Below are 24,505 nucleotides of genomic sequence, written 5' to 3' on the forward strand. Positions count from 1 at the left end.
GTCACACAAATCATTTATCTTTTTATATAAATTATTGTGTGCATTTCTGTGAATATGTGAGCCTCAGGACTCGATGAATCATCTCCACAGTGCCGACATGCTTTTTCTCACGGAATGATTTAATTATATTTCCTGTTGAAGAAATGTATTATCCCCAAAGTCTCAAGGCTATGCCTATTTAGTACTAACGATGCATTCAGGCTCTACTATTCTTCTTTTATAACCAACAGAACGTAGGTTGTGGACATACTGAAATCTTTCATTGAATTTGTCTCTCTACTTATCCATTTCCCACAGTGAGTTTGAAATATGTTGAAATTGAACATTTTCACCACGACAAATGTTTATTCTAAATTATGGAAAAAGAACATTAATATCCAGAGCAGCATCCATATAATTTTTCAGAAAGCTTGTCGATTCCTGGGGTCAGTATCGACTACAGTCAGTATTGATGGCCAATCAGCAAAAAGCTCCTATAAGCAACAAGATGGGCTATTTGCTAAACATTGTCACATCAGATGGATAGATTGTGCAAGTCAATTGTTAGCAGCATGAATCACCAGTGTTATTAGGTGAGCGGCACTCTTGTGTGAATCTAATTCTGTCTTATTGACCTTTTAAAGCCAAATGCCACACTCAGAGCCTGTATTATTATGTTATTTTTTCTGGATAAAAACTCTTGTTTGACAGTTCCCAATACCATGGAGTGAAGCAATGACCACTTATCACAGTACACACACTCTTTAGAGTGATTGCTTCATATTGTTGACTGATTCTAAGCAATCAGACCAAGTCGTTCTGTATCTCTGAATTGGTCTATAATCAAGCTCTTAGACTGAATGTTTACACCTGTGCTCACTGCTTTGAAAGTTCTTAACACACTGTCATGACTATTCAACCTGGTCTCAGAGCATTAAGTATTATTCTGTACGTAAATCCGAGAAACTCAATTTAGTATGATATTCCACATTTCATTTGGTACGTATTAATTTGTGGATGTCGATCAACCTTTTCGTATTATATGTTACGAATTACAATTTGTTTGATATGTAACCGAAAGGTTGCAAGATCGAATCCCCGAGCTGACATGGTAAAAATCTGTCGTTCTGCCCCTGTTCCTAGGCCGTCATTGAAAATAAGAATTTGTTCTTAACGGACTTGGCTAGTTAAATAAAGATAATACAATATATATATATATATATATATATATATATATATATATATATATATATGTTACGAATTTTCAAAACGTACAATATATTCAGAATTTGCAAAAATGTACAATATATTACGAATTTGATATGTTACAAATTCTAGCTAGGTGGTTAACATTAGCTAGGCTACGGGTAAGGGTTAAGATTAGGGTTAAATTTAGGAGTTAGGTTAAAGCAACATTTCCCAAACTTTCCTCAGGAGCCCAAGTGCTGCACGTTTTGGTTTTTGCCCTAACACTACACAGCTGATTCAAATTTTCAAAGTTTGATGATTAGTTGACTATTTGAATAAGTTTTGTAGTGCTAGGGCAAAAACCAAAACGCCCACCCTGACCAACCACTCTACTTTTGTTCTGTCTTATGTAACCATACCATATCATCATATCAGTAACATATCATACTAATTTGAGCATCCCAGATTTACATTGACTATGTTACGTCTAGTCTATGAGACCAGGCTGGACTATTGCCATGGTAATTTCTGTATTTGGACTACTTGTTCTATTTTTGTTAGCATGGTTATACTATAAATGACAGTACTCATTATGAAGCACATTATTTTGTACATGCATGCACATGTGTTTCTGTGGACACCGGTCTATGACTCTGTGGGTGCATGTTAGTGTGTTTGTGGAACGTGATTTTGTGAGTGTGTCAGTGGCGGTCGGTGCCATTTAAGATTAGGGGGGATGTTCTTTTTTTATTTGTAAGACCTTATTTCTATTACAGCATATTGGATTGCTTTTATTCATATTCCAGTCAGCCAGCTCAATGTAACACCGAGAGGTTTAGTCTACTATATGATACTCAAATTTTCCCTATACCCATCATGAGGTTGCTACAACCTAGCCTACAAATTAACGTTGATAACGTAGGTGCACAGGTCGAGAGACAAATTGGAGTAATCAAGGTGACAGACAGTGATACATTTAATACCGCCTTGCACACTCTTGCCTGCATCTACAGTAGCTGATCTGGGGCACAATCATTAGTCCCAACTGGTGCAAAATATTCCGTTTTGTAACTAAAACAAATGCAGGTAGGTCCATTCCCATTTAGTTCTGATTGCTTCTGTTTAAGAAACGTTTTGCAACAATTGGTGGAATGAAAACTCCCTTATTACCTGCACACAGAGTTTACTTTCACAGCAACCGCATACAGCATTGTCACTTTGCTCGTTGTATAATTCCTTCTTGCATCTACGTGCTCTCCTCCTCTCACCTCATAACACAACAGCTGTCTGTGACCAGGCGTAAAAAAAACTCCAAGCCAAACCTTCATACCATAACCGCTAACCACTACATCGTTCGTCGTCACCATATTAGCTAACATCATAGCTAGTCAACATAGCTAACTTCTAGAATTATCGTGTTAGTAAACCCACAATTCAATCCATGTGTACAATCACACAGTAGAGTGCACAGCAAACAGTTTAGCAGTTACACCAGCGGGCCCTGGTGGTAATACATTTATAAAACCGAACCTTCCAGTTGCCGCGTTGGATAGCCTTAGCCAGCTAGCTAACATAAATCTAATTCCTCTCTGTTGAGTCAGGTTGTTGAGTAGGCTAAATTAGCTAGCTAGCTAAAGTAAGTGAAGGGTAAACTAAGAAGAATAAAAAATATATAGCTAGTTCTCTCTCGCTCTCTTAATTTCTGAAGAAATTAATATGTTAAACTGTTCAACTATTGTTTTTCTCTCTCTTTGAGTCAACTACTCACCACACCTTATGCACTGCAGTGTTAGTTAGCTGTAGCTTATGCTTTCAATACAAGTATCACGTTTTAGGGAAGATCCAGATGCAGACGGTGTCAAAGTAACAAATGCTTATTACTAGAACATGGGGCAGGCAAAATGACAGGTCAAGGGCAGGCAGCGGTCAGTAATCCAGATCAGAGTCCAATAGGTACAGAACGGCAGGTAGGCTCAGGGCAGGCAGAATGGTCAAAACCGGGAAACCAGGAACTAGAAACCAACAGGAGCAAGGGGAAAATTGCTGGTTCTGTAGGCTTGACAAACAAAACTAACTGGCAACAGACAAACAGAGAGCACAGGTATAAATATACTGGGGAAGATGGGTGACACCTGAAGGGGGGTGGAGACAAGCACAAAGACAGGTGAAACAGATCAGGGTGTGACAACTAGATGAATTGTCTGATCCTTTGATTGGATGGACTACATGTCAATTCATGCTGCAAGAGCTCTGATAGGTTGGAGGATGTCCTCCGGAAGTCATTATAATTACTGTTTAAGTCTATAGAAGGGGGTGAGAACCATGAATGAGCCTCCTAGATTTTGTATTGAAGTCTGACTTGGGACCAAAGCCAGCCCATGAGGCACACTGGTTGAATCAATGTTGTTTCCAAATAAGTTGAACCTATGTGGAATAGGCATTGAATTGACATCTGGGAGGCCACTGTTATTTTTCAACTAGCATTTACATAACAAATGGATAACTATGAACTTTAAAATCTTCTCAAGAAGCAGCATTCTTGATGATGGAGAGGTTGTGAATTCTGCTCGCTCCAAGTCTTTAGTTTCACACTCCTGATGGAAACACAATTGCACTAGAGCTAACATTAACATAAAACACTGGTGACCCACTGGTGTCCTTAGTCGAAATGCAGCATCAGTGGAGGAAAGTGACCCACTACTCCTCCCCCTTGGCTTGTCTCATCCTGAGTGAGTGGTTTGGTGGTAGGGTTACTGACCTTTATTTCGCAAAGTCCTTTTAACACCCCACAGTCCACACCTCAGCGCCCCTCAGCGAGTGTTTCAGCCTTTTGCTTACAGGTCACCTCCCCTCCAGCTCTGGCCCACATCCTCACATCACTTCGCTGTCTGACTAGCTCCACGTCAAGACAGGCAGGATAAAAATAAAACAGTTTTTTCACAAAACATTGAAAAGAAAGGGACTGGTATGTGACTCAAATTCTATACTGCCCCCTTCTGGGCACTTGTGATAGAGGACAGATATTAGACAGACCCATTGTGGATTTTTCTGTGGATGTAAAGTGATGGAGACGTTAATCTCGTCCCCTCTCTTTGTCAAACCTCTCTCTCTCTCTATCTATAAGAGGTAGCCTTGGGACAAAGTTATGTAGACGTTAACCTCTCTCTCTCTGTCTATAAGAGGTAGCCTTGAGACAAAGTTATGTAGACGTTAACCTCTCTCTCTCTGTCTATAAGAGGTAGCCTTGGGACAAAGTTATGTAGACGTTAACCTCTCTCTCTCTGTCTATAAGAGGTAGCCTTGGGACAAAGTTATGTAGACGTTAACCTCTCTCTCTCTGTCTATAAGAGGTAGCCTTGGGACAAAGTTATGTAGACGTTAACCTCTCTCTCTCTCTGTCTATAAGAGGTAGCCTTGGGACAAAGTTGTGCAGACGTTAACCTCTCTCTCTCTGTCTATAAGAGGTAGCCTTGGGACAAAGTTATGTAGACGTCGAAGTGGAATCCAGGGGAATGATTTAGTCAATATCTGCTTTTGCGTGTTTGATAGACTCCGCAAGCTAAATATGTTGTACATTTCAGTGATGTAGTATTGTGGAGAAATGTTGTTATGACTTGTGAGGAATGTAGCTACCTCTGCTTCTGGCTCAAATCAAAGTTGATTGGTTGTGTACACAGTTTAGTAGGTGTTGTAGCGGGTACAGAGAAATGCTTATGTTACTAGCTCCTAACAATGCAGTAAAATGTCAAACAAGTACACAAATGACTCACCCCCCCCCCCCCCCCCCACACCAAAAATGTCAGAATGCAAACAATTAACAACTCAAATAGCACTGTAGCAGTAATCCAAATGCCATCTATACTTATATACACCGGAATAATTTACAGTTCACAAGATATATGATATGTACAGCAGTATATGTTTTTTTTTTTTTTTAACATGTACAGTGCATTTCCAAATTTTGTTACAGCCTCATTCTAAAATGTATTCATATTTTTTTCTCATCAACCTACACACAATACCCCATAATGACAAAACAAAACAGGTTTTTAGAAATGTTTTGCAAATGTATTAAAAATGAAAAACTAAAATATCACATTTACATAAGTATTCAGACCCTTTACTCAGTACTTTGTTGAAGCACCTTTGGCAGCGATTATAGCCTTGAGTCTTCTTAGGTATGACGCTACAAGCTTGGCACGCCTGCATTTGGGGAGTTTCTCCCATTCTTCTCTGCAGATCTTCTCAAGCTCAGGTTGGATGGGGAGCATTGCTGCACATCTATTGTCAGGTCTCCCCAGAGATGTTAGATCGGATTTAAGTCCGGGCTCTGGCTGCGCCACTCAAGGACATTCAGAGACTTGTTCCGAAGCCACTCCTGCGTTGTCTTGGCTGTGTGCTTAGAGTCGTCCTGTTGGAATGTGAACCTTCACCCCAGTCTGAGGTCCTGAGCGCTCTGGAGCAGGTTTTCATCAAGGATCTCTCTGTGCTTTGCTTAGTTTGTCTTTCCCTCGATCCTGACTAGTCTCCCAGTCCCTGCCGCTGAAAAACATCCCCACATCATGATGCTGCCACCACCACCATGTTTCACAGTAGGGAAGGTGCCTGGTTTCCTCCAGACATGACACTTGGCATTCAGGCCAAAGAGTTAAATCTTGGTTTCATCAGACCAGAGAATCGTGTTTCTCATGAGCAGGGTCCTTTGATGCCTTTTGGCAAACTCCAGGCGGGTTGTCATGTGCCTTTTTACTAAGGAGAGGCTTCCATCTGGCCACTCTACCATAAAGGCCTGATATGTCTGATTGGTGGAGTGGTGCAGAGATAGTTGTCCTTCTGGAAGGTTCTCCCTTCTCCACAGAGGAACTCTGGAGCTATGTCAGAATGACCATTGGGTTCTTGGTTACCTCCCTGACCAAGGCCCTTCTCCCCCGAAAGCTCAGTTTGGCTGGGCAGCCAGCTCTAACAAGAGTATTGGTGGTTCCAAACTTATTCAATTTAAGAATGATAAAGGCCACTGTGTTCTTGGGGACCTTCAAAGCTGCAGAAATGTTTTGGTACCCTTCCCCAGATCTGTGCCTCGACACAATCCTGTCTCTGGACAGTTCCTTGGAGGCCACGGAAGGAGTGTTGTATGGCGTTGAAGCTCGTTTGGAGGTTTGTTAGCACAGTGTCCAAAGAAGGGCCAGATGTATACAGAATGTTGTCGTCTGCGTAGAGGTACTGAGATTTTGGCCAGGGTATGGGGTAGCCAGGTGGAAAGCATGGCCAGCCGTTGAAAAATGCTTATTGAGATTATCGATTATCGTAGATTTATTGGTGGTGACAGTGTTTCCTATCCTCAGTGCAGTGAGCAGCAGGGAGGAGGTGCTCTTATTCTCCGTGGACTTTACAGTGCCCCAAAACATTTTGTAATTAGTGCTACAGGAAGCAAATTTCTAGCCTTAGCTTTCCTAACTGACTGAGTAAATTGGTTTCTGACTTCCCTGAAAAGGTGCATATCGCCGAGGCATGCTTATTTAAGATGGAGAGGAAAGCACTTTTGAAGAGCAACCAGGTATCCTCTACTGACAGGATGAGGTCAATAACCTTCCAGGATACCCGGGCCAGGTCGATTAGAAAGGCCTGCTCGCTGAAGTGTTTTAGGGAGCGTTTGACAGTGATGACGAGTGGTCGTTTGACCGCGGACCCTATACGCACGCAGGCAATAAGGCAGTGATTGCTCCGCAGAGGTGTATTTAGAGGGAAAGTTGATCAGAATTATATCTAAGAGGGTGCCCATGGTTACGGATTTAGGGTTGTACCATGTACAGTGCCTTGCGAAAGTATTCGGCCCCCTTGAACTTTGCGACCTTTTGCCACATTTCAGGCTTCAAACATAAAGATATAAAACTGTATTTTTTTGTGAAGAATCAACAACAAGTGGGACACAATCATGAAGTGGAACGACATTTATTGGATATTTCAAACTTTTTTAACAAATCAAAAACTGAAAAATTGGGCGTGCAAAATTATTCAGCCCCCTTAAGTTAATACTTTGTAGCGCCACCTTTTGCTGCGATTACAGCTGTAAGTCGCTTGGGGTATGTCTCTATCAGTTTTGCACATCGAGAGACTGAAATTTTTTCCCATTCCTCCTTGCAAAACAGCTCGAGCTCAGTGAGGTTGGATGGAGAGCATTTGTGAACAGCAGTTTTCAGTTCTTTCCACAGATTCTCGATTGGATTCAGGTCTGGACTTTGACTTGGCCATTCTAACACCTGGATATGTTTATTTTTGAACCATTCCATTGTAGATTTTGCTTTATGTTTTGGATCATTGTCTTGTTGGAAGACAAATCTCCGTCCCAGTCTCAGGTCTTTTGCAGACTCCATCAGGTTTTCTTCCAGAATGGTCCTGTATTTGGCTCCATCCATCTTCCCATCAATTTTAACCATCTTCCCTGTCCCTGCTGAAGAAAAGCAGGCCCAAACCATGATGCTGCCACCACCATGTTTGACAGTGGGGATGGTGTGTTCAGTGTGATGAGCTGTGCTGCTTTTACGCCAAACATAACGTTTTGCATTGTTGCCAAAAAGTTCAATTTTGGTTTAATCTGACCAGAGCACCTTCTTCCACATGTTTGGTGTGTCTCCCAGGTGGCTTGTGGCAAACTTTAAACAACACTTTTTATGGATATCTTTAAGAAATGGCTTTCTTCTTGCCACTCTTCCATAAAGGCCAGATTTGTGAAATATACGACTGATCGTTGTCCTATGGACAGAGTCTCCCACCTCAGCTGTAGATCTCTGCAGTTCATCCAGAGTGATCATGGGCCTCTTGGCTGCATCTCTGATCAGTCTTCTCCTTGTATGAGCTGAAAGTTTAGAGGGACGGCCAGGTCTTGGTAGATTTGCAGTGGTCTGATACGCCTTCCATTTCAATATTATCGCTTGCACAGTGCTCCTTGGGATGTTTAAAGCTTGGGAAATATTTTTGTATCCAAATCCGGCTTTAAACTTCTTCACAACAGTATCTCGGACCTGCCTGGTGTGTTCCTTGTTCTTCATGATGCTCTCTGCGCTTTTAACGGACCTCTGAGACTATCACAGTGCAGGTGCATTTATACGGAGACTTGATTACACACAGGTGGATTGTATTTATCATCATTAGTCATTTAGGTCAACATTGGATCATTCAGAGATCCTCACTGAACTTCTGGAGAGAGTTTGCTGCACTGAAAGTAAAGGGGCTGAATAATTTTGCACGCCCAATTTTTCAGTTTTTGATTTGTTAAAAAAGTTTGAAATATCCAAAAAATGTTGTTCCACTTCATGATTGTGTCACACTTGTTGTTGACTCTTCACAAAAAAATACAGTTTTATATCTTTATGTTTGAAGCCTGAAATGTGGCAAAAGGTCACAAAGTTCAAGTGGGCCGAATACTTACGCAAGGCACTGTAGGTTCCTTGATAGCTTCTAACCCCAATCCATAAGACTGCTGAACAATTAAGAAAATCACCACCGGATAATTTACATTGAAACCCTCCCTTTTGTACACTGCTGGTACTCGCTGTTTGTTATCTATGCACATTCACTTGTAGGCCCTCATGCTGGCCCTCACCTACATGTACAAATTACTTCAACTAGCCTGTACCCCCGCACACTGACTCGGTACCGGTGCCCCCTGTATATAGCATCATTATTGTTATTCTTATTGTGTTACTTTTTATTTTTAGTCTACTTGGTAAATATTTTCTTAACTATTCTTGAACTGCTCTGTTGGTTAAGGGCTTGTAAGTAAGCATTACATGGTAAGGTCTACACTTGTTGTATTTGGCGCATGTGACAAATAAAGTTTGATTTGAACAAAAAATCACTAACCGTTTTTTTTTGTTTATTTGAGCTCCCGAGTGGCGCAGCGGTCTAAGGCACTGCATCTCAGTGCTTGAGGCGTCACTACAGACAACCTAGTTCGAATCCAGGCTGTATCACAACCGGCCGTGATTGGGAGTCCCACAGGTTTGGCCGGTGTAGGCCGTCATTTAAATACAAAAATATTAAAAAAATAAACATTTTATTCAAGCCCTAAAGAACTGCTAAATCTGATCATCATCTGCCAATATATTGTCTGTCCAGTATCCAAACGACCTTTACACAGAACCTCCTGTTGAGTTAATCGCTTTCCTTAACATGTTGAAGCTGGCAATTAAGGAGAATGAGGCTCAATTGTTGATGTTGTAGAACTATTGTATTTTAAGCACTCCTCCCTTCTGCCCAGTTTCCCTGATGTTGCTACGGCAATCAAGTTGTTTTTACCATCCCTGTAACTGTCGCTTCTGTGGAGACATCGTTTTCTTAAAGAACTACATAATAAGCATTAGGCTCTCGGTCTGATACAACCTTTTGAACACCTGAGTAACCTCCACTCATTGCACTGGCGCCGTCATAGCCTTGACCACGGCATTTGTTTGCCGATATCCCCTTTATACTTTCAATCAGTTTAATTTGTTATTTTTCAAGACTTGGGGCACTTTTTCAGTCACATTCAATAAAACCCAAGAAACAAACACAAGGCTGCCGAGTACTTATGGAAATTTCAAAAGGTTCATGAAGGAATGACTTTTTGGTGGGTTACTGTCAACATGATTTATTACATTTTTTTAAAATAGACATTGATGATGGACTAATGGCCCCCAGAGCTTGTGGGCCCCCTGCCTTGCAGGGGCTGCGGGGGTGTTCAATGCGCCAGTGTCTCTATCATTTCCTAAGGATGTTCCCACTGTGCTTTCAGTCACAGGGAATCTGGGGTGAGAGAGGGAGAATCAAAGTCCAATGGAAAGGCAGATCTCCAAAGGTTGATAATGAACCTGTGTCTGATTGAAGGTGTTTCACATTGACTCAATTCAGTACTGCACTGTTACCTATCTTTCATTCTCTCATTGCTATGTTTGGATACTAGCCATCTCCCATGTGACAGAGAGTGGGCAGTGGACACAATGTGCTGTGTATATAGCGCAGAAGTCAAGATGTAAAAGAAAACCATTTCTGAGGTCAAGTTGTAAAGGAGGCCATTGAACAACTCATTAGAGAACTCTGCCATCTTGCAATTCATTCTGGATGAAAGTAAAAGTACCCACATCTCTGATGACACCTCTGAACACCATCAGTAATGACCAGACGACAGCATGTTCCTCTCCACTGGCTGGAGGAGGGAAGATGAGCAGAAATGGAGAGACATGAGAGAAGTGGAATGTTACAAAAAAAAAAGCCATGGATAGATCATTTGATTCACATTTGGAGTCATAAGGGTCACTGAAGAAAGCTCTAATAAGTTCAAATCACACCATGATTCTGCTGTTAGGTGAAGAGGAAAGAAGGGTGGGGGGCTGAGGGGGTTGAAACGTTAACATTAATCAATATGCCTTCTCCTCGAATTGTTATTTTTAATGATGATGCTCTGGTGCTCCAGTCAGTGCTCCCGCTGAGTGAGATATCTTAAGCTATCTTAGAGCTGAAGTGAAGAGTAACTGGGGTCATTCAGTTTCCCCAGTTACTGGCATCAAGCATCTGGCTAAAAGACTACTGTAGCTCTGTTGGCATAGCTTTTGTAGTTAACTTTGACAACTTTTGGAAACAGAAGATGCTCAACAGGAATAATAGTCCATCCAAATCATCTTGGTGCCTGGACCCTGTCCTCGCATTTCACGGCCGCATTGAGACAATGACTTATCTGTGACCCAAGCCCTGCTCAGATAATCCATACCATTGTGCCGCTGAGCTGTTGTAGTGCTGCTGCAAATTTATATTTTCCCAGGGGGGTTGTCAGTCAATGTAAGTAACCCAATTTATGTTCCTCTGTCAATCCGACAGCTACTGTCAGCAGTAGTCATGTTCCTCTGTCAATCCGACAGCTACTGTCAGCAGTAGTCATGTTCCTCTGAACATGAATTATACTGTTAGCACTGAGACGGTTTGCCCTACTAGGAAGCCCACTGAGCAGTTCATCTCTGCATTATCAACTCAAGTATAAATATCACTGTCATGTCTACCTCTGATAAACCTCCCAATAAAGCAATAAAAACTATTAAGGAAACAAGAAAAGTGCAAAAATAGCCCACATTAACATATAAGTAATAGGGTAAGAAACGTAAGAAAGAAAGAAATAGGGTTCAATAAATCGATAGCTTGCTAGAAACAGAAAGCATTCATATACTGACTATCTCTGAAAACCACTTAGATCATTCATTTGATGATACAGTGGTAAGAATACAGTTGAAGTCGGAAGTTTACATAAACCTGAGCCAAATACATTTAAATTCAGTTTTTCACAATTCCTGACATGTAATCCTAGTAAAAGTTCCCTGTCTTAGGTCAGTTAGGATCACCATTTTATTTTAAGAATGTGACATGTCTGAATAATAGTAGAGATAATTAGTATTTGGTAGCATTGCCTTTAAATTGTTTAACTTGGATCAAATGTTTCGGGTAGCCTTCCACAAGCTTCCCACAATAAGTTGGAGTTGAATTTTGGCTCATTCCTCCTGACAGAGCTGGTGTAACTGAGTCAGGTTTGTTGGTCTCCTTGCTCACACACGCTTTTCAGTTCTGCCCACACATTTTCTATAGGACTGAGGTCAGGGCTTTGTGATGTCCACTCCAATACCTTGACTGTGTTGTCCTTAAAGCCATTTTGCCACAACTTTGGAAGGATGCTTGTGGTCATTGTCCATTTGGAAGATCCATTTGCGACCAAGCTTTAACTTCCTGACTGATGTCTTGAGATGTTGCTTCAATATATCCACATCATTGTCCTACCTCATGATGCCATCTATTTTGTGAAGTGCACCAGTCCCTCCTGCAACAAAGCACCCCCACAACATGATGCTGCCACCCCTGTGCTTCATGGTTGGGATGGTGTTCTTCGGCTTGCAAGCCTCTCCCTTTTCCCTCCAAACATAACGATGGTCATTATGGCCAAACAGTTCTATATTTGTTTCATCAGACCAGAGGATATTTCTCCAAAAGTCCGATCTTTGTCCCCATGTGCAGTTGCAAACCGTAGTCTGGCTTTTTTATGGCGGTCTTGGAGCAGTGGCTTCTTCCTTGCTGAGAGGCCTTTCAGGTTACGTCGATATAGGACTCATTTTACTGTGGATATTGATGCTTATGTACCGGTTTCCTCCAGCATCTTCACAAGGTCCTCTGCTGTTGTTCTGGGATTGATTTGCACTTTTTTTCACCAAAGTACGTTAATCTCTAGGAGACAGAAGGTGTCTCCTTCCTGTGCGGTATGACGGCTGAGGGGTCCCATGGTGTTTATACTTGCATACTATTGTTTGTACAGATGAACGTAGTACTTTCAGGCATTTGGAAATTGCACCCAAGGATGAACCAGACTTGTGGAGGTCTACAATTGTTTTCTGAGGTCTTTTTTTAATTGATTTTGATTTTATTTGGATCTCTTTTAGTCCCCATTTGGATTAATCTTCCAATAGTCCTTAAACATTAAAATACAATTTATAATACGAACACATTTCCACATATAACACACTATTACAAACATACATAATATACTAATATAATGACCTAATAAAATCTCAATCTAAAAAAATATTGATTCTTCATCTACTATAGTCCCACAACATGTCTATGTATTATATTTAAATCGGTTTAAAATAATGTTTACATTTATATATTGAAAGGTTTCTGGTTTGCTCAGTTAATTTATTCCATTTCTTTATTGCTCTAAATCAAAATGTTATTTTGCCTATTTCTCTTTTCTGTCTGGACAACGCATAGATGGTGGACAATCTATTCCTAGTATTTACGGAATGTCTGTCTCTTACCAACTGAATACCGTTGTGAATAGAACTTGGCAGTTTTAAATTCTGTATATTATGAAATAAAATAAGCATGTTCCTTTCAATTATCTTATCGATTGATGACCAACCAAGAACATTGCGCATGACTGCAACAGAAGAACCATATCTCCACCTTAAAAGAATCCTTGCTGCTTTGTTCTGTGCATTCTGCAGCCTCCTAACTTCACTTGATGATGCATTTCCCCAGACCACAGAACAGTAGTTCACCTGACTCTCAATTAATGCTTGTGTTATTTGCTGAATAATTTGTCCTGGTAAATATTTAGCTATCCTTCTGGTCTTGGCTGATTTATTTAGATTTTCCCATGATGTCAAGCAAAGAGGCACTGAGATTGAAGGTAGGCCTTGAAATACATCCACAGGTACACCGCCAATGGTCTCAAATGATGTCAATTAGCCTATCTGAAGCTTCTAAAGCCATGACATTTTCTGGAATTTTCCAATCTGTTTAAAGGCACAGTCAACTTATGGTATGTAAACTTCTGACCCACTGGAATTGTCATACAGTGAAATTACAAGTGAAATAATCTGTCTGTCAACAATTGTTGGAAAAATGACTTGTGTCATGCACAAAGTAGATGTTCTAACCGACTTACCAAAATTATAGTTTATTAACAAGAAATTTGTGGAGTGGTTGAAAAACGAGTTTTAATGACTCCAACCTAAGTGTATATAAACTTCCGACTTCAACTGTCTATGGTTCTAACATCTACAGAAGAGACAGGAATGTCATTGGGGAGGTGTTGCTGTTTATAATCATAATCATATTCTTGACTGAAATATTGACTTGCTTTCAGCAGGCTGTCCTCTCAAGAAAAAGCTTCAAATTATAACCAGTGCCTGCAACCTGGTTCAGGTTATCAAATCAAATTCATTTATATAGCCCTTCTTACATCAGCTGATATCTCAAAGTGCTGAACAGAAACCCAGCCTAAAACCCCAAACAGCAAGCAATCCATGTGTAAAAGCATGGTGGCTAGGAAAAACTCCCTAGAAAGGCCAAAACCTAAGAAGAAACCTAGAGAGAAACCAGGCTATGAGGGGTGGCCCGTCCTCTTCTGGCTGTGCCGGTGGAGATTATAACAGAGCATGGCCAAGATGTTCAAATGTTTATAAATGACCAGCATGGTCAAACAATAATAATCACAGAATTTGTCGAGGGTGCAACAAGTCAGCACCTCAGGAGTAAATGTCAGTTGGCTTTTCATAGCCGATCATTAAGAGTATCTCTACCGCTCCTGCCGTCTCTAGAGAGTTGAAAACAGCAGGTCTGGGACAGGTAGCACGTCCGGTGAACAGGTCAGGGTTCAATAGCCGCAGGCAGAACAGTTGAAACTGGAGCAGCAGCACGGCCAGGTGGACTGGGGACAGCAAGGAGTCATCATGCCAGGTATTCCTGAGGCATGACCCTAGGGCTCAGGTCCTCCGAGAGAGAGAAAGAAAGAGAGAAAAAGAGAATTAGAGAGAGCATACTTAAATTCACACAGGACACCGGATAAGACAGGAGAAGTACTCCAGATATAACAGGCTGACCCTAGCCCCCTGCAGCATAAATACTCCAGCAACTACTGCAGCATAAATACCGGAGGCTGAGACAGGAGACAGTGTCAGGAGACACTGTGGCACCATCCGATGATACCCCCGGACCAAACAGGTAGGATATAACCTCACACACTTTGCCAAAGCACAGCGCCCACACCACTAGAGGGATATCTTCAACCACCAACTTACCATCCTGAGACAAGGCCGAGTATAGCCCACAAAGATCTCCACCACGGCACAACCCAAGGGGTGGCGCCAACCCAGACAGGAAGATCACGTCAGTGACTCAACCCACTCAAGTGACGCACCCCTCCTAGGGACAGCATGGAAGAGCACCAGTAAGCCAGTGACTCAGCCCCTGTAATAGGGTTAGAGGCCAGGCAGAGACAGCAAGGGCGGTTCGTTGCTCCAGAGCCTTTCCGTTCACCTTCACACTCCTGGGCCAGACTACACTCAATCATATGACCTACTGAAGAGATGAGTCTTCAGTAAAGACTTAAAGGTTGAGACCGAGTCTGCATCTCTCACATGGATAGGCAGACCATTCCATAAAAATGGAGCTCTATAGGAGAAAGCCCTGCCTCCAGCTGTTTGCTTAGAAATTCTAGGGACAATTAGGAGGCCTGCGTCTTGTGACCGTAGCGTACGTGTAGGTATGTACGGCAGGACCAGATCAGAAAGATAGGTAGGAGCAAGCCCATGTAATGCTTTGTAGGTTAGCAGTAAAACCTTGAAATCAGCCCTTGCCTTAACAGGAAGCCAGTGTAGGGAGGCTAGCACTGGAGTAATATGATCAATTTTTTTGGTTCTAGTCATGATTCTAGCAGCCGTATTTAGCACTAACTGAAGTTTATTTATTGCTTCATCCGGGTAGCCGGAAAGTAGAGCATTGCAGTAGTCTAACCTTGAAGTAACAAAATAATGGATTCATTTTTTTGCATAATTTTTGGACAGAAAGTTTCTGATTTTTGCAATGTTACATAGATGGGAAAAAAGCTGTCCTTGAAACAGTCTTGATATGTTCGTCAAAAGAGAGATCAGGGTCCAGAGTATTTTATTTGTATTTTTTATTTCACCTTAATTTAACCAGGTAGGCTAGTTGAGAACAAGTTCTCATTTACAACTGCGACCTGGCCAAGATAAAGCATAGCAGTGTGAACAGACAACACAGAGTTACACATGGAGTAAACAATTAACAAGTCAATAACACAGTAGAAAAAAAGAGAGTCTATATACATTGTGTGCAAAAGGCATGAGGAGGTAGGCAAATAATTACAATTTTTCAGATTAACACTGGAGTGATAAATGATCAGATGGTCATGTACAGGTAGAGATACTGTGGTGTGCAAAATAGCAGAAAAGTAAATAAATATAAACAGTATGGGGATGAGGTAGGTAAAATTGGGTGGGCTATTTACCGATAGACTATGTACAGCTGCAGCGATTGGTTAGCTGCTCAGATAGCAGATGTTTGAAGTTGGTGAGGGAGATAAAAGTCTCCAACTTCAGCAATTTTTGCAATTCATTCCAGTCACAGGCAGCAGAGAACTGGAACGAAAGGCGGCCAAATGAGGTGTTGGCTTTAGGGATGATCAGTCAGATACACCTGCTGGAGCGTGTGCTACGGGTGGGTGTTGTCATCGTGACCAGTGAACTGAGATAAGGCGGAGCTTTACCTAGCAGAGACTTGTAGCTGACCTGGAGCCAGTGGGTCTGGCGACAAATATGTAGCGAGGGCCAGCCGACTAAAGCAAACAGGTCGCAGTGGTGGGTGGTATAAGGTGCTTTAGTAACAAAACGGATGGCACTGTGATAAACTGCATTTGGTTTTACTAGCATTTAAGAGCAGTTGGAGGCCACGGAAGGAGTGTTGTATGGCATTTGAGCTCGTTTGGAGGTTAGATAGCACAGTGTCCAAGGAAGGGCCGGAAGTATACAGAATGGTGTCGTCTGCGTAGAGGTGGATCAGGGAATCGCCCGCAGCAAGAGCAACATCATTGACATATACAGAGAAAAGAGTCGGCCCGAGAATTGAACCCTGTGGCCGAGGTCCTTCACATTTTTATTTGAGATGACTGTACAACCATCAATATTTATTGTCAGATTCAACAGAAGATCTCTTTGTTTCTTGGGACCTAGAACAAGCACCTCTGTTTTGTCCGAGTTTAAAAGTAGAACGTTTGCTGCCATCCACTTCCTTATGTCTGAAACACAGGCTTCTAGCAAGGGCAATTTGGGGGCTTCGCCATGTTTCATTGAAATGTACATCTGTGTGTCATCCACATAGCAGTGAAAGTTAACATTATGTTTTCGAATGACTACCCAAGAGGTAAATTATATAGTGAAAACAATAGTGGTCCTAAAACGGAACCTTGAGGAACACCGTCATTTACAGTTGATTTGTCAGAGGACAAACCATCCACAGAGACAAACTGATATCTTTCTGACAGATAAGATCTAAACCAGGCCAGAACTTGTCCGTGTAGACCAATTTGGGTTTCCAATCTCTCCAAAAGAATGTGGTGATCGATGGTATCAAAAGCAGCACTAAGGTCTAGGAGCACGAGAACAGATGCAGAGCCTCGGTCTGACGCCATTTACCACCTTCACATGTGCAGTCTCAGTGCTATAATGGAGTCTAAAACCAGACTGAAGCATTTCGTATACTTTGTTTGTCTTCAGGAAGGCAGTCAGTTGCTGCGCAACAGCTTTTTCTAAAATTTTTGAGAGGAATGGAAGATTCAATATAGGCCGATATTTTTTAATATTTTCTGGGTCAAGGTTGGCTTTTTCAAGAGAGGCTTTATTAATGCCACTTTTAGTGAGTTTGGTACACATCCGGTGGATAGAGAGACGTTTATTATATTCAACATAGAAGGGCCAAGCACAGGAAGCAGCTCTTTCAGTAGTTTAGTTGGAATAGGGTCCAGTATGCAGCTTTAAGTTTTAGAGGCCATGATTATTTTCATCATTGATTCAAGAGATATAGTACTAAAACACTTGAGTGTCTCTCTTGATCCTAGGTCCTGGCAGAGTTGTGCAGACTCAGGACAACTGAGTTTTGGAGGAATACGCAGATTTAAAGAGGAGTCCGTAATTTGCTTTCTAATGATCATGATCTTTTCCTCAAAGAAGTACATGAACTTATTACTGCTGAAGTGAAAGCCATCTTCTCTTGGGGAATGCTGCTTTTTAGTTAGCTTTGCGGCAGTATCAAAAATACATTTCGGATTGTTCTTATTTTCCTCAGTTAAGTTGGAAAAAGATGATTGAGCAGCAGTGAGGGCTCTTCGATACTGCACGGTACTGTCTTTCCAAGCTAGTCGGAAGCCTTCCAGTTTGGTGCGGCGCCATTTCCGTTCCAATTTTCTGGAAGCTTTTCTGGAAGCTTTTGATTAAGTTAGCCCGAACCATGAAAAACAGCCCCAGACCATTATTCCTCCAGCAAACTTAACAGTTGGCACTATGCATTCGGGCAGATAGCGTTCTCCTGGTGTCCACCAAACCCAGATTCGTCCATCGAACTGCCAGATGGTGAAGTGTGATTCATCACTCCAGAGAACGCGTTTTGACTGCTCCAGAGTCCAATGGCAGCGAGCTGGACACCATGCCAGCCGGCGCTTGGCATTGCGTATGGTGATCTTAGGCTTGTGTGCGGCTGCTCGGCTGCTCGGCCATGGAAACCCATTTCATGAAGCTCCCGACAAACGGTTGTTGCGCTGAAGTTGCTTCCAGAGGCAGTTTGGAACTCGGTAGTGAGTGTTGCAACCAAGCTTGTGTGGCCTACCACTTTGCGGCTGAGCCGTTGTTGCTCCTAGATGTTTCCACTTCACAATAACAGCACTTACTGTTGACCAGGGCAGCTCTAGCAGGGCAGAAATTTGTTGAACTGACTTGATGGGAAGATGGTATTCTATGACGTTGCCAAATTGAAAGTCACTGAGCTTTTCCGTAAGGCCATTTTACTGCCAATGTTTGTCTATGGAGATTGCATGGCGGTGTGCTCGATTTTATAAACCTCTCAGCCACGGGTGTGGCTGAAATAGCCGAATCCACTAATTTGAAGGGGTGTCCACATACATTTGTATCTGTTGGCCAGCAAATGGGTGGGTTTTCAGTGGTTGAATGAAATGTATTCATACCGCGCAAGGTAGCCACACCTGCAGAGCGTTTTACGTGACTGAAAAGGGTACCCTTTTGTATGCTGCGTAACCAATGGCTGTGCTGTGTAGGCCTAAGGTGGCAGTTCAGGAGGAGAGTCAAAAGCTTCCCCCGAAAATAATTGTTGATTAAGCCTAGACCATGTTGTGTGCAGACTAACCTATATATAGCAGTTTGAGTTCAGTTTGAGACTAAACACTTGTTATAAACAAATGTGGAAATTGAGCAAGTTTAGGAGCCTAAACTGCTTGGTGTAACCCTGGATTATAACCCGTCTTGGTCAAAACATATTGATGAAACGGTAACTAAGATGAGAAGAGGTCTGCTCTGCTTTCTTGACTTTGCTATCAACAAAATAAGTCCTACAGGCCCTAGTTTTATCATAACTGGACTACTGCCCAGTCACATGGTCAAGTGCCACAAAGAGGTACATAGGCAAATTACAGTTGGCCCAGAACAGAGCATCATGGCTGGCCCGTCAATGTACACGGAGGGCATCAATGACATGCATGTCAATCTCTCTTGGCTTAAAGTAGAGGAGAGATTGACTGCATCAATACTTGTTTTTGTGAGAGGTATTGACATGTTGAAAGCACAGAGTTGTCTGTTCAAACGACTAGCACACAGCTCAGACACCCATGCATACCCCAAAAGACATACCACAAGGGGTCCCTTCACAGTCCCCAAGTCCAGAACAGACTCCGGGAAACACAGAGTACTACACAGAGCCATGAATGACTACATGGAACACTATTCCACATCAAGTAACTCATGTAAATAGTCAAATCCAATTAAAAAAAACTGATAAAACTACAGATCAAATCAAAATGTATTTGTCACATGCGCCGAATACAACAGGTGACTATGCATAGATAATAAACAGCAAGTAGCAGCAGTGTAAAAACAGGGGGGGGGGGGGGGGGTCAATGTAAATAGTCCGGGTTGCCATTTGATTAATTGATTAGCAGCCTTATGGCTTGGGGGTAGAAGCTGTTAAGGAGCCGTTTGGTCCTAGACTTAGCACTCCGGTGATGTGGACACCAAGGAACTTGAAACTCTTGACCCGCTCCACCTCAGCCCCGTCAATGCTAATGGGAGCCTGTTCAGCCCTCCTTTTCCTATAGTCCACGATCAGCTCCTTTGTCTTGATCACATTGAGGGAGAGGTTGTTGTCCTGGCACCACACTGCCAGGTCTTCGACCTCCTCCCTGTTGTCTCGTCGTTGTCAGTGATCAGGCCTACCACTGTTGTGTTGTCAGCAAACCTAATGATGGTGTTGGAGTCGTGCTTGGTACGCAGTCATGAGTGAATAGGGAGTACAGGAGGGGACAAAGCATGCACCCCTGAGGGGCCCCAGTGTTAAGGATCAGCGTGGTAGATGTGTTTTTGCCTACCCTTACCACCTGGGGGCAGCCCGTCAGGAAGTCCAGGATCCAGATGCAGAGGGAGGTGTTTAGTCCCAGAGTCCTTTGCTTAGTGATGAGCTTTGTGGGCACTATGGTGTTGAACGCTGAGCTATAGTCAATGAACAGCATTCTCACATAGGTGTTCCTTTTGTCCAGGTGGGAAAGGGCAGTGTGGAGTGTGATTGAGATTGCTTTATCTGTGGATCTGTTGGGGCTATATACAAATTGGAATGGGTCTAGGCTTTCAGGCATCATGGTGTTGATGTGAGCCATGATCAGCCTTTCAAACACCAACGTGAGTGCTACGGTGTGGTAATAATTTTGGCAGGTTACCTTAGCTTTCTTGGACACAGAGAATATGGTGGTTTGGTTGAAACATGCAGGTATTTCAGACTCGATCAGGGAGAGGTTGAAAATGTCAGTGAAGACACTTACCAGTTGGTCCGCGTATGCTTTGAGTACATGTCCTGGTAATCCGTCTGGACACCTTATGGAACAACACGGACTGTGAAGAGACATACACACCAGGGGTTGGAACATAAATTATTTTGCAACAGAACTACTATTTTTTTGTTGTTCCGTTTCACTGTTCCGACCAGCAAAATAAAGTTCTAAACTGGTTCAAACCCCCAAAAAGTAATGGCTTATATTGTTTCTTTCTTTGTTTCTTTCTTTCAATACATTTAGCCTATTAAATTGTCGATAAGTTAACAAATAATATGTTGGATTCACGTTTCCAACTCAACCAAAAATAAAAGTTAAAGAATGGGATTTCAGCCAGTGGCTCAGATGGAACTATAGAAGATCCTTTAAATGTTGGTATTTGGTTGTGTTGTCAACCTAATGTAACGGATGTGAAACGGCTAGCTAGTTAGCGGTGGTGCGTGCTAAATATAGTTTCAATCGGTGAAGTCACTTGCTCTGAGACCTTGAAGTAGTGGTTCCCCTTGCTCTGCAAGGGCCATGGCTTTTGTGGAGCGATGGGTAACAATGCTTCGTGGGTGACTGTTGTTGATGTGTGCAGAGGGTCCCTGGTTCGTGCCCGGGTATACAGGCATAAAGGCCCTAACATTCAACCTTAAAATGATTGTACAATCCCATGGCCACATTTTTAGGTTATTGACTTGCACCATGTCTTTTTAATGTAATCTAAACTGCAATCCAGGCCATTTGGTTCTGCTATTAGATGACGCACAGTGATAACACATTCATCTGTTGAATAGATTTTGTAATTATTGTAGTTATTTCGCCACTATGGCCTATTTATTGCCTTACCTCCCTTATCCTACCTCATTTGCACACACTGTATATAGACTTTTTTCTATTGTAATTTGACTGTATGTTTGTTTATTCCATGTGTAACTCTGTGTTGTTGTTTGTGTCTCACTGCTTTGCTTTATCTTGGCCAGGTCGCAGTTATAAATGAGAACTTGTTCTCAACTAGCCTACCTGGTTAAATAAAGGTGAAAGAAAAATGAAAGAAAAAAATAAACAAAATGTCTGTGCTTTTAATGGTTGAAAGTAATTGACATTTGGTGACAACTAAACAAAAAATATGACATTGTTTTTCCATTTAAATTTGGTTGTGCTTTTAGATGGTTGAAAGCATAATGATAAGACATTGGAAATTCAACTAACTCATTTTGAGAGGGTGAATATACAGTAGGTTGTAATCTCATTGATCAACATCTCAACCAAATATTACCCAATTATCCATGTTGAAATGATGTGGTGTGCCCAGTGCGCATTCACATATATCTGTAACCTTCACAGACCTCATCGCCCCCATGTGTGAGTAACCTGCTGTGACGCATTTATGGTTTGAATCATTTCTCTGCCTCAACAGTGTTAGACATCTTCATTATTCACCAAGGACAGGAGGAGGAAGAGATATTTATATATATATATATATATATATATAGGTAAAAAATATACTTTGTACAGATGGAGGTGGTCCAGACGCATGTGTGTGCATCTGTGATTCATAGTCTTCTTTGTTTGTGGAGCCCTGTGCATCGTCATACTTTGGTTTTGGCCATGAACAGAAAGTCATTAGAGCTAGCGAGAGAGAGAGATTTGAGAGATGAGAAGGGAGATAAATCAGCGAGAGGGAGAGAGATGATGAGGGTCTCCTGCCAAATGAATGTTCCCTGCTACCTGTGTTCACTGACCTTTGACACTCTCTCCACACAGACAGAGAGGAGAGGCATGTATGGACATGTGCTATGGCCCTCTTGGCCCGTGACATACTCCTAATGAAGGATACAGTACCATAGTATTTGAGAAGTTCTCTACTCACACATGAAATGAAAGAGAGCTGAAAGAATGCTGTTGATTTAAGTTGGCTGGATGTCCTTTGGGTGGTGGGCAATTCTTTTCACACATGGGAAACTGTTGAGCCTGAAAAACCCAGCAGCGTTGCAGTTCTTGACACAAAGCAGTGTGGCACCTATTACCATACCGCGTTCAAAGGCACTTAAATATTTTTCTTTCCCATTCACCATCTGAATGGCACACATACACAATCCATGTCTCAATTGTGTCAAGGCTTAAAAAACCTTATTTAACCTGTCTCTTCCCCTTCATCTACACTGATCTAAGTGGTTTTATCAAGTGACATCAATAAGGAATCATAGCTTTCAACTAGATTAACCTGGTCAGTCTATGTCATGGAAAGAACAGGTGTTCTTAATGTTTTGTACACGCATAATGAAACAGAATTGCAGACTGAAATATATCAACCACAGACCAATGGGGGAGGGGAAGACTCAGGACACACATAGTGTCACGTGTGCTTCTATGAGGGTAAAAGCTGTTGTTGGTGGTGTGTGTGTGTAAGTGGTTGTGTATTGTGAACGCACTCTAGGGAGTGCAATACCTATCGTAAGTTTTCACCCCTTTGTATTTCATCACATTTTAATGTGTTACAAGTCTTTTTTAAGATTAATGAAAAATAAACACTAATATATCTTGTTTAGATAAGCATTCACTCCTGAGTCAAAATATGTTAGCAACACCTTTGGGAGCAATTACAAGTGTGTTTTATTGGGTAAGTTTCACAAGAGCTTTGCACACCTCTATTGTGTAATATTTGCCCATTATTACATTTTCAAGTCATGCCATAGATTTTCAGGCAGATTTAAGTCAAAAATGTAACTTGGCCACACAGGACCATTCACTATCTTCTTGGTAAGCAACTCCAATGTAGATTTGGCCATGTGATGTAGGTTATTGTCCTGCTGAAAGGTGAATTCCACTCCCAGAGTCTGGTGGAAAGCAGACTGAAATAGGTTTTCCTCTAGGTTTTTGCATGTGCTTAGCTCCATCCCATTTCTTTTTATCCTGAAAAACTCCCGTCATGGTCATGTCTACTCCCGCTCCTCCCCTCCAGTGTTTGATGTTGCCGGTTTACTAACCGCAGGTCCCGGGAACCATCATTATGCGCACCTGGCTTTCATAATTACGTTCACCTGCGCTTCATTATTAATTACACCTGGACTCCATTACCTCACTCATTACCTCCCCTATATCTGGCACTCCCTTAGGTTCCTTCCCTAGGCGGTATTGTTTCTGTTGGTCATGTCTAGATGCTACACTTATGTTGTAGCATGCCATGGTATTTGCTATATTAAACATACCACCTGCTTCTTGACTCCCAGTGTGTCCGGTACAGAATACTGCCTCCCAAAATGGAAGCAGCAGGAAATCAGTTGATGAGCAAGAATACCTACTTTGTTAACACCACGACCAGCTGGCACAACTGGGGACGGCTATGGAAGAGATTCAACATCTAAAACATACTTGAGCGGTGCTGCCTTCAACTAACGGAGGACACTCTATCACCAGTCGACCAAGCCCATTCAGCAACCTGCCCTGGTCAGCGACGCCCATCTGTCCCTCCTGGAAAAGCACCCCATCTACTGCAGTTCTCCCTCTTCTACTTTTCGCACCAGATGGACTCCTACAACAGAGGTCCAATGTTGCCACGGTTATTTCTCTGCTGACTGGGCGGGCATTGGTATGGGCCTCTGCCGTCCGGGAGAGAGGAGCTGAATTCGGGTGAGGGGTTCATGGCTTGATTCAGAGGTGTCTTCGATCATCCACGGGCGGTAGGTAGCCTAGTGGCTAGAGCGTTGGGCCAGTAACCGAAAGGTTGCTGGCTCGAATCCCCAAGCTGACAAGGTAAAAATCTGTCGTTCTGCCCCTGAACAAGGCAGTAAACCAACTGTTCCCCGGTAGGCCGTCATTGTAAATAAGAATTTGTTCTTAATTCACTTACCTAGTTGAAGGGAAACCGATGCCCCTTCCCATGCCTCAGCATCCCTGGTCTCATCTTATCCATTGACTTTGTCACTGATCTCCCCTCTG

This window comes from Oncorhynchus clarkii, chromosome 1, assembly GCF_045791955.1.
Source record: "Oncorhynchus clarkii lewisi isolate Uvic-CL-2024 chromosome 1, UVic_Ocla_1.0, whole genome shotgun sequence".
Classification (NCBI taxonomy): domain Eukaryota; kingdom Metazoa; phylum Chordata; class Actinopteri; order Salmoniformes; family Salmonidae; genus Oncorhynchus; species Oncorhynchus clarkii.